Source organism: Elgaria multicarinata, chromosome 3 (assembly GCF_023053635.1).
Source record: "Elgaria multicarinata webbii isolate HBS135686 ecotype San Diego chromosome 3, rElgMul1.1.pri, whole genome shotgun sequence".
Classification (NCBI taxonomy): domain Eukaryota; kingdom Metazoa; phylum Chordata; class Lepidosauria; order Squamata; family Anguidae; genus Elgaria; species Elgaria multicarinata.
Window position 1 is genome coordinate 102,063,276 of NC_086173.1, and position 17,664 is coordinate 102,080,939.

At 42.2% G+C, this 17,664-nt stretch overlaps 1 protein-coding gene across 2 annotated transcripts in view; it reads left to right on the forward strand.

Annotated features, from left to right (window-relative positions):
* Positions 1-17,664, forward strand: part of HEMK1 (HemK methyltransferase family member 1) — a 50,478-nt gene that overhangs the window by 12,123 nt on the left and 20,691 nt on the right. The window lies entirely within an intron of this gene.

The following is a 17,664-nucleotide window of genomic DNA, read 5'->3' on the forward strand; positions in this document are numbered from 1 at the left end:
ATTCCTACACACCCATTCCCACACCCACCCTCTTTTGAAGGAAGTGCAGTGCCCATCAGCTATAAGGAAACTCCCCCTTCCCTGCTCATCTCAGAGCCTTTTTGATGGTCCTTGCTGCCTCGCCCAAAAGAGAAGTGGGGGAGCCCAACATCAGTGCAGTCTTGGCTGACTAGCATATTTTATCTTGGGTCTGTTCCTTTAGAAAAATCTTTGGAATGGCAATTGCTTTTCTTTGTGCTATGGTCGTGCCAAAGTATGTTAGATAACATAGATAGATGGATGTCTTCCATTTCTTTATATTTGAAGTTTTTATCGATATTTGAAATGGCTCTGGTTTGAACTGGTAGGAAGTGGAAAGTGTTGTCAACAAATGGTTAGCCATTTAACTGACTTTAAAACCTGAGACAGGGATGTTTTGCAGCACTGGCAATGGAAGAGATAGGGGCAGGTGGAGTCTGTTGGTCTCTCTGTTGGTTTGAACTGGTAGGAAGGGGGGAACCTTGACTATTTGCTCTATAACGGCTCAGGAAGTAATTGTGGGGAAAGCAGTTCTAGATCAGTCATGTGCTTGTCTACGCAAAAGTAAGCTGTATTAAATACAATTGGGACTTATTTCCAGGTTAGCATGTATAGGATTGCAGCTTTAGCCAGCTGTTTCCTAAGCTAGCAGTTTCCATTGACTGTATGGACCGACCCTCAACTCAGATTTCACTGGTTCTCCATCAAAGCTTTCCATAGAATTCAACATGAGGGCCCCAATTATGTATTGCTCAGCTGCATGCAATTCTCTACTCTCTACACCGCCTTTTTTTTAAAAGCCACAATTAAAAAGCAGCCATGGAGGCAGCAATATTGAATTGAGTATCGGCAGAAAGGGAAGGGGCTGCTTAATCCCTTTCACCTCCATCTTTTCTCCCACTCAGAATTACCCACCATACTGCTTTTCACCCTGCAGGATGGGTGCCTTTCCCCCACGTGGTTGCAGACAACCAGGAAGTGATTTCTGAGCGGGAGCATGGCCAGAGTTGAAAAGGTTCCGCTGCTATTCAGCCCCGAGTGCCATTTTTCTTGGTAGAAAGTTGGGATACAAATCAAATAAATACAATATAGCTTTTGTTTCCTTTTGTTGCTTGTTTGGTTTTTTAAAAAAATGTCTGAGAAGTAAAATGACTTCGCATCACATGAACTTTGGGCCTGTGTTCCTTGCTCATTTTCCAAAATGGCATTCCTGCACTCCAACAAAAGAACAGAAAGTAGGGCAGGACAAGGTAAGCCTATGCAAGCTACTGCTGAAGTAAAAGCTGGGCGGTCAGGCTCCTCCTCTTCATTTCGTGCCTCCAAACTATTAGGACTCCACAGTGCCATTGCTGTTGTTTCCCAGTGTAAGTGCAGGGGCTCGTCTAAAAGGTAGTTAGGCTTTAAATGTTGTTTCTCCTTTAAAATGTATGTATTTATGCCACCTTTCAGGTATAAGCAACATTTCAACACTGTTTTTTCAATCATATTAACACTAAAAATCAAGTAAAAGAACATTTTCAGGGGAGAGTTTAATCTAAGAGATTAAACTAAAGAATTGACATGATTAGAGTGGGGGAATTTGTCCCAAGGAAAGTATACAAGATTTCTCCACTTGTCTAACCACAGCACAGATTCTTTTTCTGAAACAATTGTGCCAGGGAACACAAAGGCTCAGTTCAGACAGCACGTTAGTCAACACAGTGTAAAAACTCCACTCAAAGGTTGAGTTTTTAGGAGGCACTCCCCACACAACATGTTCTAACCACACCATTGTGTGACTGAGGGCTACCATGGAGTTGAGTTAAATCCATTGCGAAGTTTGATTGACAGTTCATCCGCCCTCTCTCCTCCCCTGGTCTTCCTGATGGTATCCCATCAGCCATTGCTGCAAAAAAAAAACAACAATCCCAACAGCTCTCCTAGATCGGCACTAACTCCTTTCTCCACTTTTTCCAGAGAACTCTGTAGCCAGTGGGAAAAGTCAACTCAATGCAACGGAAAACTCCACAGAGCCCAACACACAACACAACAGTTATGCAGGAACTCTCCTTTGCACAACGTGGACATATTCAGCATGGAGTGTTTCCCAAAAGAACTCCACCATGTGGTGGAGTTTTCCCACCAGACAATACGTTTCTCAATGGTGGTGTAAAAACTCCCATCGTGGAGTTCTGAAACCACCACTGAGAAATGTGTTGCCTGAACTGAGCAAAATGCAATGCAAGCCCTGTAAGGAGAGTGTCCTTTCCTCTTCTTAATAATGTTTTGGCTCCTCTTTAATTTTCTTCTATTTCTTTTTTTTCTTTTTTCATTTACTCTCCCCTGATGTGCTAGGTGATGGTTCTTCTTCTTCCTTGGTCTAGCTTTTCTCTTTACTTCATAACCATTAGGCCTAGAAACCTGACGCTTAACCAGTAGGAAATAAATAGAGGTTTCCAGAATTCTCTTAGAAGTCATTGGCCTGGTTCAGGGAACATGCGAAACCATGCTGCTTAACCACAAAATGGTTAAGGGAATACATAATGCATTCCCTTAACCATTTTGTAGTTAAGCAGCAAGGTTTAGCATGTTCTCTGAACCAGGCCACTGTTTATGCATTGTGGGGGAAAGCCATTCCTAGCTTGCTTGGTACAGAGCTTGGGCATCAGATTTACCTTTGAGGTCCCTTGCAAATCCAAAGTTCTAACAAAGAAATCCCAACTTCAAAGCATTCATTAATTATTTGGATACCCAAATCATTCATTAGCTAATGGAGCTTCCAACATGACAGCCCAGCACAAGACTATCTGCTGATATTGCTGCTTTCTGTGCCCTGCCCTCATTGTCCTCAAGGAACCCCATCCCCACCCGGCTCCTTTTTTTCAACAAGTGCCTACTGCATGTGATACAAGCAGTGATAGTAAGCACAAGACAGTATTGCTAAGTCTTGCATAATCGGTGCCTGACTGTGTTAGCCTAGTTTGCATTTCATTACACTGTCTTGTGCCTCATTTGACTTTGCACTTACTGCAAGAACTCAACATGAGCGATGGACTAAGGACTGCCAGTCTCTGTATCTTTGAACAGCAGACAAAATGCAGTGATGTGGGTTTTCCAGAGAATTTTGAACTGGAATTTTTTCAGGAAAACTTTCCTATTCTAATTAGGGTAATTTGCATAGGAAAATGTTCCATTTGCGTTGTATTTTTTTCTTTGATACCCTAGGGGGATTAAACTTAACATATTTATTTTACTTGCATTTAATCAACATAGCTAAAAATAAAAGTACCCAAATGCAATTGAACATCTGCCCCAGTTCCCCTCTCTTCTTCAGCACCTAAACATACACACTGGTTTGGCATATATTGAATTTGTGAAGTTGGTCACAATTTTATTGACTGGTGACACTGTCCTGAAGGGATTCCGTATGGTTTGCCTGCCGCGAGCAGGGCCGGCGTGACCATTAGGCGAACAAGGCCGCCGCCTAGGGTGGTGACCTCAGAGGGGCGCACTGTATGTGATCGTGATGCAGGTGGAAGCGACAGTTCGCGCTTTCCTCGTGTGCGCTTGTGATATTCTTCTTTTGGTGCAGAAAGGACTTGGCGACTTAACAGCCTACAGGAGAAAACACCTTGAGTCTCCCAGCCCAGGGAGACTCAGGAGCGCATGTCAAGGTTAATTATTCATTCAAGCTATATCCCATCCCCATTTGTTCTCGGTGCTGATTGGCTGCAGGCATGCGTCCACCGTCATCCGTGCGCACCCTCGGCCCCTCCCACGCCACGCTCTGCCGTTAAGAGAACAGCAAGCTGTTTAGGGGCGCTCCGTTTACCCACCGAGGAGGGGGAATGGAGGTGGTAGTGGTGGATGCAGCGTCACGGGGTAAGGGAGGGTTGCAAAAGGGAGGGGGTGCAGATCGTAAACAACAATGCAGCACCAGCCACGGGGCATTGGGCGCTTGCCTTGGCTACCAAACTGTGGAGTTCGTAAGCAGCCTTCAAATAGAGCTCGACGTGATCGAGTGGAGCCCATCCGTGTGTGTGTGTGTGTGTGTTTGTAATGATGTATTTGTCTTTTTGGAGTGGGTCAGATGGGGGACACACACTAAAGACAGAGGAAGCAATCGCAGCAGCCACGTGAGAAAATAAAATATAAATAAATGGTTCAGGCTGCAATCCTGTACCCATACTTACCTGGGAGTAAGTCCCATTGAACTTAATGGGGTTGACTTCTGAGTAGATATGCATAGGATTACTTTATTAGGAAACAACCTTCATCTCTGAGAGAACAGAGCAGTCTGATCCTAGGCACATGTAAATTGGGACTAGTCCCATTCAGTTCAGATGTGTCTAGGATTGAAGCTCTGAAGATGCAATCCTGTGTATGTTGACAGAAAAAGAGCCCTACAGCATGGCTGGCTGGGGAACGTTGGGAGTGTAGGACTATATCCTCCTTCTAAACATTGTATCCTTATGTTGCAATCCTATGCATGTTTAGACAGAAAAAAGTCCTACAGCTTCTAGCATGCTGATTGGGGAATGCTTGGGGTTGTAGGACTAGTCTATCTAAATATGCATAAGATTGCCACCCACCCACCCCTAGTTCTATGAAGAAAGCCTTGCTGGTTGTTACTATTAGAGCTGTTGTTTGCAGAACTGCCTAATAACATTTAGTATTTAACTTACTATGTTTCAAATGCATCATTTTGTTGTAAGCCTTACAACAATTCTGTAGTGTCGACCTGTATTATCCCCGTATTTGCTAGAAGTCTAGTGGGTGATTGCTGAGTTTGAGAAAACATAGCTCATCTAAGGCCACCTAGTGAGATCATGGGCTTCTGCACCCCATTTGCACCCCTCCGGGTGCCTTCAGTCTATGCACAAGATAGTTGGTGTCCCGTCCCGTCCCCCCGTCCCCCCGTTGGACTTGCGAAAGTTAATCAAAAAATTATTATTGCTTATTCTTGCAGTTTAAAATAAATTTAGCAGTTTCAAGTTTTGTGCTTTTTTATTTTTTCTACAAAACATCTGTTCTTAAAAATCAAAGTTGGCAATTTGGTGGGGGTGGGGTGCAAGTAGCGCACCTTGCCTAGGGCACAAAATAGACTGGCACCGGCCCTGGCCACGAGCTTATGTTCAATCAGTTGGGAGATAGGAACTGGCAGTTGAAAGTCATCATATTAGAACCAGATAATGCAGAAAGGATGCAGGTCTTCCTCCCCACCGTCCCACACACGCACACTGAACTTCCTCCCAAGAATGTTGGACACATTAATTAGACAATATATGGGAAGCACTTGGAACACTTGACATTTGCTAAATAAATGCCATTTTTAAATTTTATTCTTAAGAATGCTTGTATTTGATGCCTATTGTTGCTAGTTCAGTTTATTGGTGGTCTAGTTATATGCCGGAATGGAGGAAAGATCATTCACATCATGTTCACAATCACAGATAGAAGATAGATAGATAGATAGATAGATAGATAGATAGATAGATAGATCAGCTGCATTTGGAGATGGATGCTCCGACAGAAATAGAAGGGGGTTGAGTGCTCCAGCAACACCTAGAGACAGAGAGCTGTTCAGGCATTCTTAATATGTATGGAATCAATATGCAAGGAGCAGTGCTCAAGACCTACCTTCGCCATTTCCATTGCTCTCTGTACTTGTGTAGAGCGATAGTTTGAAGAAGTATCTCAGCTTGCATAGGGAGTTTCCACACATACAGGAAGGTCTCCTTTTCAGACTCTGGCCCTACATGAGTACAGGGTGATGGAAACGTACAAAGAGGGGGCTCAGGCAGGGCTAGAGAGCTCCTTCTCTGCGTGTGTTAATTCTACACAGGTTAAGAGCAGCTAGAGAGAGCGGGCTGTATGAATGAGTGGCTTCCCAGAATCGCCAGCTCTGTTGCATTTCCCACTTGTCAAATTTTATATCTTTAAAATGCCTTTAACACAAGTTCTGGGCCATGGGATTTGGTGAATGTGGCATCAAAATGTGTGCGCGAGTGAGCTCAAAGAAGCTTCCTTGTTTTATTTTGAGGGATTTTCGCAGTGCAGCAGTATCTGCCTTTCCCCTGCTTGTATTCTGTTTTGATTAACAAATGGGTTTGGCCACCAGAGGGCAATCTAGTTTAAAGTTGGGAGAACACTTTGTTGTTTTGACTTCCAGGAATTATTGCTCTCCTGTTAATAGGCTTTCCGGTGTCTCTCTTTCTTATTGACATTTCCCTTTCTGGAGAAATTGAAGTAAGTTTGGTCAAAGTTCGTTTCTCAAACCAACCACCCCTTTTCTTCCAGGAAAGACATGTGCCTGGTTTTTGTTCCATTGGTTCAGAGAATTCTAGGGGGACGCATAACTCATCCTCAAGTAACCTTTCTGAGCCTTTCTGGATATGCCTGTGCTGTTTACAGCACTTCCATAGAAAACTAATGACATAAATGGTTTTAAAAGGGGTGCTGACTACTAGGGGAATGCATCCTCTTCAGACGAAGCCGAAATCCAGAGCTGAAGGATGCTTTGGAGCAATCTGGGCTTTGCCTGAAGCAAAACGGGGTTTCCTTCAAGCAGCTCAAAGTGAATCAGGCAGCTCCCAAAGCCTCAGGCCTGCCTCGGAGGTTTGGTGTACGCAGACAGAATCAGTCAGTCTCTGTTTGTTAAAAATAGTTACACGTCCAAACCAAGCTCTGCATAAAAGGCAAAGAGCCAGTGGGAGGAGGGAGAGGAGTGGATGACTGGAGATGCCAGGGCCTGAACATTGGACATTCTGCGTGCAAAACTTGTGCTTTACCGCTGAGCTACGTCCCCTGCCTGAGGGTATCTATTTGCTGCTCTCTGACTAGCTGTCTCCATTTAAGCATATCAGTGCTTTGTGACAGACACCTCCAACTTGTACCTCTTGCTTTTAGAGACCTGTATAGCGGTGTCTCTGGAAAAGATTGTGGGCTTTGAATTCCTGTAGTTCCGTGTTAAATGTGTACAATTTTTGTGCCTGTCTGGTTTTGCGTTGTAAAATACCACTGAATGATTCATTTCCTTGCTTGGCCAAAGTGTTTTACTTCCTGGGTCAATGTGGGGGTGGGGGGAAGGGGGTAACATTCTTTGTTCTTTTCTCTTTTTTCTATTTCAATAGTTCCTTCACAGTATGAATTATGTACTTTCAGCTGCCAACTACTGAATTCCCTTTGATACTACAAGTCTTTTCTGTAAATATTGTGTGGATACTCTTGACACTATTTGTGTTTCATGAAGTCAGGTCTCAAGAGTTTAGGATGTTAGCTTTTTAGTCAAAGCATCCTATAAACCCTCCCGAGAAATGGGAGGCAACCTTAAACTAAGAGAAACTTCCTTCAAAAGTCAACAGCGTTTTCTACAAGAGCGTTTTGATTCTGTTTGTGATTTCCCCTTCCCCCCCCCCAATGAAATCTTGCTCCTGAGAAGCAACATGAGATATCTTAGCTACTTCTGAATAGGGAAATTGCTCAGAATCCCTTAAAGGTAGATTGAATGAAATCAATGGAAACAATACCAGACCAAAGTTTACCCTGTGTTGGCCCCTGAGCAGCAGAGAAAGAGGCATGATGAAATACAGTTAATGACACGTGAACAGCAGTATCTGGACAAGAGGGGGAGGATGTTTGTGTTTTTCTAAGATTATATTATCATGCTACGCTGAGCTTTGTTAATAATTTAGTCAAGGAAAATAACCTTTTAATGTTTGTGCCCACACACTGCCCACAGCTGACTTGTAAAATGTTCTCAATGGTTTGCTAGCTTGATCTCTGGCCCACTCGAGCCTCTGCAAGCGGTTGACCATGGCTTCTGGTTGTACAAACAGAAGATTTGAATTTTTTTCCCCTAACAAAAGTCCCAGAATGTACAGCAGAGAAAATATCCTCCAGGTTGGAAACTTGCTACTTCCAGGAATGTATCTTCTAATGAAGGCGTTCCACGAACAAGGAAGCCATTCTTTCTTTGTGGAGCAAGAAAACACAATTCTGGCCACTTTGCCTTCAGCATTTTTCTCTTTTTTTTTCCCCCTCCCCCCACCCCAATATTCATATTCTACTGTAATGTTCCACTGAAAGATGTCCCCAAAGCAGCTCATACAACCTCCCCCCACAAATGACTTAAAGCTAAAACAAAATAAAAACCATAACATTTAAAATATGGCCGTAAAATAGCCTGAGCAGCAACAGTCAATAAAAGAACTAGTTAAAGAGCAGCAGACTCACTTAGTATTTATAACTGTGCCTAATAAGCATTCAACACTGTACAAAAATAGAAAAACACAAGTTCCTGTCTGCAGGTTTACCATCTAAGCAAGGCATGAGACAAAAGGCAAAGGAGGACAAGGGGTGCTTTGCACTAGTTGGGGAAGAGAGTAAAAGAAGGGGGAAGAATTAAAGAATAGAAACAATACAATTGGCCCTTCCAATGCTGCTGTATAGTGAGGGAACAGATTGCTGGATTTTCCCATGTAGCGTATACTTTGAACCCTCAAAGGCTACAGAAAAACTAAGACAAGTATAGACTGCATCACCTTGACACATCACACCTGCAGGTCAAAACACACCGGTACCCTAAACAATGACATTACTAGCAATTCCCTCTTAACAAAATTTTACCAAGGCATACTCGAAAGGCAAAAAGAGGGACAAAAATAGGACAATGATTTTTCAGGGACTAGAAAACTGAAGGAGTGTATGCTCTGATACTGCTGACGAAGCAGTCAAAGACATTTTAAATACCTAAGTAGAACTCTTTTTGTAGTACTTTAAAGACTAACTTTTTTTTAATGACATAAAAAACTTTTGGGGACTAGATTCCACTTTATCAGATAACATCTTTAAGGCACTACAAGACTCTTTATTGCTTTTGGTGCAGCAGACTAACACAACTACCCTCTGGAAGGCCTGATTAATTAACATTGCAATACCATACATGTCTACACCGAATTAAGTCTGATTGAATTCAAAGGGGAATAAGTATAGGATTGCAACCGTCATTACTAAACTTTATGCTAACTTTTTCTTAGCCACATTTACAGAATAAAAGATGTGTTCACCCTTATACACTGTACTTTGGGATTAGGGATTTGGGTGGGAATAGGGAGTGGGATCTGGGCCTGGGGCGGACAGGGAAAATGTAAGGTTGGGAGTCAGGATCATTAAGATCTATTATTTGGAGGAAAAGGGAATGTGTGGAGCTGATATCCACAGGCTTAGCTTAGGTACTTGAAAAGCAAGTTCCTTTTCAAGTACCTAATTGTGTACTTTTACACAATTAGATGTAAGCCTAATTGTGCAAGGGACAATTTTTGGAGGAGGGAAGTCACAGATGGAGAGAGAAGGTTTTTAATCCTCACATGCCTTGACTACCACCCCATCCAACCCTGTGGGGCAATTTGTCTTTTTTTAAAAGCTTTTTTGTGAATGGTAATTACTGCACAGGGAAGATGGGAGAAGAGGAAGGAGAGAGGACAGAAAGGACAGAGAGCAGGAGAAGAAAGGGAGAAAAGGGGAAAGGAAAGGAATATGAGTGAGTGAGTGAATAAGTATGAGAATGAGGGAGTGCTCCTGCGGCCCCTTGCAGGCTGAAAACAAATGAAAACCAAGCAATTCTCTCTGTTGGATTCCTTCTGTCTCTCCCAGTAATAGTGCAGTCAGAGCAAAATTGTTGAAAAAGTTGATGATCCTTCCCCACCCACCCCAAAAGCTAGAGAGAGAATTTGTTCTGAATTGCTTCTACTCAGCCAGTTCTAGGAAAGAGGCCCTGAAATTCCCCAGCTGCTTTTAAAGCCTGTGCCAGTGACTCAGACTGGCAGGGTGTCTAGCATTTGGGATGCACTTGAGGTGAGTGGCTAGTAAGATGCACTACTAAGCTGTTATTTGCATTGTATTATTCCTGTTAGTTGAGCACTTCTCCAACAACCAAATGACTCATCTATCCAGTGCTGTGGGTTATATATGAAACTAGGTCAGATGTATCTTCAGTGTTGTTGTGTGGCACATGGAAGAAGCTACAGACAACATGGAGAAACAGTGAGCGATGTTGTGTTGATTTCTCCAACCTTAAGCTGTATCGCAAGGAGGCTGATCCCCTCTAGCTGTAGAATTAGGCTGCATCCAGAGTTCTCATTTTACTTAATTTAATTTCACTTCTCCCCACCCCTTGCAATGTTCTAGTACTAATCTTTGAGCATTTCTTATCGAATATACTCCTCATGCTCCATCATAAGGCTGTTGCTTTAATTTCTTAATAAATACTAAATCTCTGACATTGCAGTTGTGCACCAATATGTAACCACATTAAATCTAATATGGTGTGCTTAAAAAAAAGGAGGGGAACCGTGAATGGGGATTTTGAAGTAGCTAATTTGTGGGATCATAATGTAGCCTGATTTAACTTCTCCTGAAAGAAATAAGCAGACAAAATTAACAAGGTTCCTAGGTACATAGAGGCAATGGTTAGAAATTCAAGGAAGTGGTGTTTAAAGCAACATCAAGGCCAACAATAAATAATTCTTTAAATATATCAGAAGCAGGAAACCAGCTGGGGGGAGCAGTTGGACCATTGGATGGCAGTGGAGTTAAAGGGGTACTAATGGAGGATAAGGAAATTCTTGAGAAGCTGAATGAATTCTTTGCTCTGCAGAAGTTGTAGGAGAGATCCCTATGCCTGAACTGATGTATTCAGGAAGGGATCTGAGGAATTTAGGCAAATAGTAGTGACAAAAGATGAAGTTCTTGACCTTACTGACAAATTAAAAGCTAATAAATCACCAGGCCCAGATGTTATCCACTCTAGAGTTCTTAAAGAACTCAAATATGAAATTTGAGTCAAAATTTGAGTCAAATATAAAATTGCTAATGTCCCTAAGATCAGCCTCTGTACCAGAGGACTGGAGGATGACCAACGTAACACTAATTTTTAAAAAGGTATCCAGGGGGATTTGGGGAATTACAGACTGTTTAGCCTAACATCTGTTCTAAATTGGTAGGAAGCGTTATTAAAGATAAAATTAGTAAGCAGATAGGAGTGTCAATAAATATATGTACAGGATGATCCAGTAGACATTGTTTACCTGAACGTCCAAAAGACCTTTGATAAAGTCCTTCACCAAAGTCTCCTGAGCAAACTTTGCAGTTATGGAATAAGAGGAAAGGTACTTTTAGGGATCAGTAACTGGTTAAAGAGCAGAAAGAAGAGAGTAGGAATAAATGATACATTCTCCCAGTCAAGGGATGTAAATTGTGTAGTCCTACAGGGATCTGTATTGGGACCAATGCTTTTCAACTTGTTCATAAATGATCTGGAATTAGAAGTGAGCAGTGAGGTGGCCAGTTTGCTGATGACTGCAATTATTTCAGGTAATTAAAACAAAAAAGGGATTGTGAAGAGCTCCAAAAGGATCTCTTCAGACTGAGAAAATGGGCATCAAAATGGCAAATGCAGTTCAGTGTAAGTAAGTGTGAAGTGATGCATGTTGGAGCTAAAAAATCCCAACTTCACATATAAGCTGATACCATCTGAGTTAGCAGTGACAGACCAATAAAGGGATTTTGGGGTTATGGTGGACAATTTGATGACAATGTTATCCTGGTATGTGGCTGTTATGAAATAGGCAAATCTCACGTTAAGCATCATTAGGAAAGGAATTGAAAATAACCAATATTGTACTGCCATTATACAAATCTATGGTGCAACCACACTTAAAATATAGTGCACAATTCTGGTCACCGCAACTAAAAAGGGATATTGTAGCTTAGAGGAAAGGCAACATGATAGAGGTGTACATGATTGAAAGTGCACAATATGTACAAAATCATGTATGGTGTGGAGAAAGTGAATAGGGAGACATTTTTCTCCCTCTCTGATAATAATACTCAAACCTGAAATCATCCCATGAAGCTGATTAGTGGGAGATTCAGGGAAGATAAGAGGAAGGATTTGTTCACACAGCTAAACTATGGAATTCACTTCCACAAGACGTAGTGATGGCCAACAATTTGGATGACTTTAAAAGGAGATTGGACAAATTCATGGAGGAAAAGACTATTAATGGCTACTAGGCCTAATGGCTATGTGCTGCCTCCAGTATCAGGGCAGTATGCCTACGTTCACCACTTGCTGAGAACTTGAGAAGCAGGGTGCTGTCCTTGGTGTGACTTTCGCACAGGCAGCTGGTGGGCCACTGTGATAACAGAATGCTGGAATGCTTCCTCTTATGTTCTTAAAGCAGAGGAGAAATCAAATAAGAGAAGTGGAGTGGCCAGGACCATTCGCAGGAAGAGGAACATTAGTTGGTTTTGTCTAGAAAATTGTACAGTGACATCTATTTCTTTAGCGAGTTACCAGCTTCATATACAAAATAACTCCAGAAAGTAGAGTGCAAAGAGTGACACATTATGGGCTGTATATGGACCAAACCAGGCCCTCACATTTCTGTTCCATAGCAGACTGCACACAAAAACTGCCAGCATCTCAGCAACCTTAGTTTAGTCAAAGGCCCTTAGACAATGTATTCACAAGTTCCCAATACAAATAAAATTAGTTGTGAGTAAGATGCCGGGAAACAAATGGTGCAAGTAGGTCATGGCTAACTTTTAGCTGAATCAGGGATATTCTCCATATTCCATTTCAATAGGCCACAAGGCTTAATGGCAGCTTTATTACAGCCTAACACTATAATGCTCAATTGCACAAAATAAGCATATAAGGTTTGGCTGTAGTTACTTGATTCCAGCATGGCATCATGGCTTGGAATTGTGAATTGACCCTTGGGGCATTTCTGTGGCACAGCACATGTGGCTAGTGCGACTGAAGCAGGAATAGCTGCAATCAGCATATGAGTTTTTGCCATGTTATGCGCGACTCTTACACAGTACAGAAATGGGCATGATAACTGGCAGTATAATAGCAGGACCTGGGGACGCTCAGGTGTGTGCTTGTCTTCAATTGGTTTAATTCTAATTATTCTGTATGTGATATCTTCAGGATTTTAAAGATCATCCTTTCAGTAAAACAAACAATCTTTGTTGGGCGGTGACAGGGACGATGACTAATCATACTAAACTCCAGTGTTATGTGAATCATAATGCCTCCTGCACTGATGCCATGAGTAAACATTCACCAAACCATTGACTGAGGGGTCAAACTATACATGATGGAGGCAGAACTGGCTCTGCTCCAAACAGGCATAAACATGTGGTCAGGGTCCAATTCTTCAAGTGCGGGGGGGGGGGTGTCTGGAACTGAAAATGCCCCATGTGGACTGCTTTCCTCCCCATAGCCACTCCTCCCCAAACACTTCTTTCCCAGCCAAGTTCACCTCTGGTATTGAAACTCTCAGCTAATGATAAAAGTACCAGAGGAGACAGACTACATAGCAGTAAGTCATGGTACAGGGAGATGGAGTACTCTCCGTAGTCTCAAAAACAGGCCCAACCCAGGTTTAAACAAATGGGTTTGCCTCTGTCACATGTAGTTTGGGTCTTTAAGGCTGTAATCCTGAGCACACAGACTAAGAAAGAAACGTCTGGATTATATTAGTGAGTTTAACTTCTCTGCATTCCATCCTGGTACTTGATATTTCCCTGAAGTGCTGAAACCTTTGTATAAATAACACATAGTCATAAAGTGCCAGAAGGCCAGCGTGTTCAAGGGCGCTCTTGCTGATCAAGCTTTCTAGGTATAGGTACAAACTTCATCTGCAAATTCGAGGAAGTACTGTTGTTATCGCCACTGCCAACAGCACATTCCCAGCTCTGAGTTTCATCTTTGAAAAAGAGAGAGCAAAACAAATGAAAGTCCTGGATATAAAGTCCTGCTTTCGTGAGTTTGTGTGGGATCTCAGGCCTTTGTGAAGCCTCTGATGATTATTACTATTTATTTATTTATTTATTTATTTATTACCTGCCTCTCCATTCTGATCGAAGCGGGGAACAGCAGTAAAAATAAAATACATAAAACTGAATTAAAACATAATATACATTGTTAAAAACATTGTAAAAACATTCTAAAACATCGTAAAAAATATTCCATGAGCATCAGGGTACCCATTGCAGCCAGATTCACCTGCACTATAAGAAGTAGTGTTATCCTGACCTGACCTGACCTGACCTTATTGGAGTAGGCGATTCTACATGTTCTAGTTCTCCAGAAACATTTTCTTAATACAGCGTGCTCCCCAATTCTTGTGCTCCCCAGAACTTTGCTTTTGATCATTGTTGCGAACAAGGTTAGCCATATTCCAAAAGAATTATGGCTTAAGCTCCAAACGTTCTGTGGAAAGTCCACAAAAGCAATTTCTCCCTTCAGATTGCAGAAACTTCACCTCCCTGAACGCTGCCTTGGTTTGGAGTTCATAAAGGTACACAAGCTTGTCTCTTTTGGATTATGATGCCTAAGAAATAGCCAACCTGGGAACCACTATTCCAGATCTGACCTATGAATCCTTTTTTTCTCTTTGTGGGTCAATGGATTCTTCCTGTTGTGCAGCATCAACAAAGGCAGCTAGAAGGGATGAAGACACCCTCTTAGTGGCCTGCCAACATTTCTTTTCAGCCCAAAGTCCAGAAGCAGATGTATGTTTTCAGCTGAGTGCCTTATCCCCACGGTTGTATCATAAGGCAAACCACTATACCCCAATCTCGTGGACCCACTTAGGCCTCTGTGGTGTTGCTATTGGATTTGGAAGAATGTGCTGGAAATCCTTCAGGTCTCATGGTTTTCCTTTCTTCTACCTCAGCAGCTGATTGAGAAGTAAGAGGGACAAGGCAGTAATCATGTTGAAGTTTTACAGAATGAAAAAGCCTCACATGTATTTCTGAGGTGAAGTAAAGTTTTTGTATGGCGGACTTTATGATCTCATTTTCACGTGGGGAACCATTTGACTGAAACTGCACTCTTATGGAAATGCCCAACATTAGCATCTTAGATAATACACTTCAAAATGAATGTTTCTCTTGGGAAATTTCATGTTTGAGGTAATTTCAGTAAAACACACCCCACATGAAAATGAAGCTGTAAAAGTCACCACTTAAGGACTTCATCTACCTCAGATAGGAAGTATGAATTGACTCTCAAGGTAAGCTGCATGTATGAAAGCGGTAAAATTGTGTGGCGTTTATATGCAAGAGTGAGTTCATATGTTTGGCAGTGAATAACTGCAATGAATGATATGTGTTAAAAGCATAGAGAGAGAGAAAGAGAATAAATGGTTCAATGCATCTGGAGGGAACCTGGTTGCTTAGGACATGAATGGTAATGAGCGACCTCTAGGTCTATGGCCCCACCTAGGTTGGGTACTAAATGGATCAGTACAACCAGAGATGTGTCGGTATACCATCGGAAGATGGGACCCCCAGGTCGGAAGATGGTCAAAATGCTACTGGGGAGGAACAGAGGATAAGTTCAAGTAGCCCCAGATGTGATGACGCAGCTAGCTCAAAGCCAAAAGCATGGCTAGTGGCCGACGGTGCTGGTGGTGAACAACGAATCCGATGTTCTAAAGATCAACACACCAAAGGAACCTGGAATGTAAGATCTATGAGCCAGGGCAAATTGGATGTGGTTATTGGGGAGATGTCAAGATTAAATATAGATATATTGGGTGTCAGTGAACTGAAATGGAATGGAATGGGCCACTTCGCATCAGATCGCCACCAGATCTACTACTGTGGACAAGAGGATCACAGAAGAAATGGAGTAGCCTTCATAATTAATAATAAAGTGGCTAAAGCAGTACTTGGATACAATCCAAAAAATGACAGAATGATCTCAATTCGAATTCACGGTAAGCCATTTAACACCACAGTGATCCAAATATATGCCCCAACCACAGATGCTGAAGAAGCAGAAGTAGATCAGTTCTATGAGGATCTGCAGCACCTACTGGATAATACACCAAAAAGAGATGTTATTTTCGTTACAGGAGACTGGAACGCCAAGGTGGGTAGTCAGATGACATCTGGAATTTTGCCAGGACAACTCACTGTGCATAACAAACACTCTCTTCCAACAACCTAAAAGACAGCTTTATACATGGACTTCACCAGATGGCCGACACCGAAATCAGATTGACTACATCCTTTGCAGCCAAAGGTGGCGGACATCTATACAGACGGTAAAAACAAGACATGGAGCTGACTGTAGTTCAGATCACGAACTTCTTATTGCACAATTTAGAATCAAACTAAAGAGAATAGGGAAGACCCACAGATCAGTTAGATATGAGCTCACTAATATTCCTAATGAATATGCAGTGGAAGTGAAGAATAGATTTAAGGGACTAGATTTAGTAGATAGGGTCCCGAAAGAACTATGGATAGAAATTCGCAACATTGTCCAAGAGGTGGAAACAAAAAACGCCCCAAAGAAAAAGAAAACCAAGAAGGCAAGATGGCTGTCTGCTGAGACACTGGAAGTAGCCCAAGAAAGAAGGAAAGCAAAAGGCAACAGTGATAGGGGGAGACATGCCCAATTAAATGCAAAATTCCAGAGGTTAGCCCGAAGAGATAAGGAATTATTTTTAAACAAGCAATGCGTGGAAGTGGAAGAAGACAATAGAATAGGAAGGACAAGAGACCTCTTCCAGAAAGTTAGAAACATCGGAGGTAAATTCCAGGCAAAAATGGGTATGCTCAAAAACAAAGATGGCAAGGACCTAACAGAAACAGAAGAGATCAAGAAAAGGTGGCAAGAATATATGGAAGATCTGTACAGGAAGGATAATAATATCGGGGATAGCTCAGACGGTGTGGTCAGTGAGTTAGAGCCAGACATCCTGAAGAGTGAGGTTGAATGGGCCTTAAGAAGCATTGCTAATAACAAGGCAGCAGGAGACGACGGTATCCCAGCTGAACTGTTTAAAATATTGCAAGATGATGCTGTCAAGGTGATGCATGCCATATGCCAGCAAATTTGGAAAACACAAGAATGGCCATCAGACTGGAAAAAATCAACTTATATCCCCAAACCAAAAAAGGGAAACACTAAAGAATGTTCAAACTATCGGACAGTGGCACTTATTTCACATGCCAGCAAGGTAACGCCCAAGATCCTGCAAGGTAGACTCCAGCAATTCATGGAGTGAGAATTGCCAGATGTATAAGCTGGGTTTAGAAAAGGCAGAGGAACTAGAGACCAAATTGCCAATATCCGGTGGATAATGGAGAAAGCCAGGGAGTTCCAGAAAAACATCTATTTCTGTTTTATTGACTATTCTAAAGCCTTTGACTGTGTGGATCATAACAAACTGTGGCAAGTTCTTGGTGGTATGGGGATCCCAAGTCATCTTGTCTGCCTCCTGAGGAATCTGTATAACGAACAAGTAGCAATGGTAAGAACAGACCACGGAACAACGAACTGGCTTAAGATTGGGAAAGGAGTACAGCAGGGGCGTATTCTCCCACCTTACCTATTCAATTTGTATGCAGAACACATCATGCGATGTGCTGGGCTTGACAAATCCAAGGCTGGAGTTAAAATCGCAGGAAGAAACATTAACAATCTCAGATATGCAGATGACACCACTTTGATGGCTGAAAGCGAAGAGGAGCTGAGGAGCCTTATGACAAAGGTGAAAGAAGAAAGTGCAAAAGCCGGGTTGCAGTTAAACCTCAAAAAAACCAAGATTATGGCAACCAGCTTGATTGATAACT